Here is a 1,148-nt window from a genome sequence, read left to right as displayed (position 1 = left end):
GGCGCCCGCGCCCCGCTCCCTCCTCGGCGGAGAGGACAACGGAGAGGGAGTAAGCGGGCGGACAGCCAGCCGGACGGCCGGGGCCCCCCGGGAGCCTCCCAGAGCCGGACCCCAGAGCCCCAGCGCCAGGCCTGCCGGAGTCCCCCCGAGTCCACCTCAGGGAGCCCCACAATCCCGTTAGGAAACAACGGAGGATGGGGCTGAGCGCTCCAAGCCGGCCTCCCAAGGCTTGGCCCGGCGCTCCTCCAGCCTGGCCGGCCTGCCAGCTCTTTCCGGGACCCTGGCTGAGAGTCACCCACCTGCCCGGCCTTTCGGCGCTCATCTAAAAGGCTCCTCCGCCAAGACTAGGGGACACCAGGAATTGGGTTTGTTTGCGGTGCCTCAGAAGGGGCAAGATGGCGACAGGCATCAGAGCGCAGGCGCAGCCGCGCGCTGCCTGTCGGGAGTTGTAGTTCGCCTTTCCCGCCTTTGGGAGAGCGAACGCCAAAAGGCCTCCATTCATCCCGTCTCTCTCGCTTCCTCCGCGTTGTGAAAGAAAAGGACAGGCATCGCGGGGCGTTCCGGGAGTTGTAGTCCGAACCCCAGCTCCAATTGCTTTCGCTCCGGGTGTGCCGTCGCGCGCATGGAAGGCTGGGATTGTAGTTTCCTTGGCCTCTCTACAAACCCTCCTGTGTTGGGCTTCGCGCGCCTCTCCTCTGCTCCGTCTCCCAGCCAATCGGCTGCGCGCTCCGCTGCGTGTGGCGTCACAGGTAGCGGCCAAGATGGCGTCGGCAGCTGATACGGGGGCTTTGTGCCGACCTTTACTCTGATCAGGTTACGCGCGGCGAGAAAGCAAGTTCGTCCCTAAAGCGCCGTTGAGGGTTCGGGTCCAGTTCCTCAGAGTCATGGGAGCAATTATTAGCGGCCTGCAGGTCCCCTAGACGGAAAACTGAAGAGAGCTAATCCACGCCGCGAGAGCTGACACAGTGGACGTCGCAGTCGCCCGTACCCGATCTGCGGGTTATCTATCGAGTTGCAAGTAGAGAAAGGGAACCCGAACGTTCTCGACTTCGGGTCCCATTGCGTGGGAAGCGGGATTGGTAGTGGTATCTCGTGCTATGTCTGTGAAAGGCAAGAAGGAGAAGGGATTTGTTTGAGGCCCCACGACG

General features: G+C 63.1%; 1 protein-coding gene across 2 annotated transcripts in view; it reads right to left on the bottom strand.

The window, feature by feature from the left end:
- EMSY (EMSY, BRCA2 interacting transcriptional repressor) overlaps positions 1 to 503 on the bottom strand; it is a 104,033-nt gene extending 103,530 nt beyond the window's left edge. Inside the window, exon 1 of one of the 2 annotated variants that reach the window (XM_008050411.1) lies at positions 300 to 503. The gene's annotated coding sequence lies outside the window, so the exon portion shown is untranslated. The remainder of the gene's footprint in view (positions 1 to 299) is intronic. The other variant, XM_021708745.1, reaches the window with a different exon arrangement.
- Positions 504 to 1,148: the final 645 nt, after the last annotated feature.

Source organism: Carlito syrichta, unplaced genomic scaffold, assembly GCF_000164805.1.
Source record: "Carlito syrichta isolate Samal-C Ts95f unplaced genomic scaffold, Tarsius_syrichta-2.0.1 Scaffold145306, whole genome shotgun sequence".
Classification (NCBI taxonomy): Eukaryota; Metazoa; Chordata; class Mammalia; order Primates; family Tarsiidae; genus Carlito; species Carlito syrichta.
Note: the sequence above shows the minus strand (reverse complement) of the source record. Positions and strands in the feature narration are given on the sequence as shown.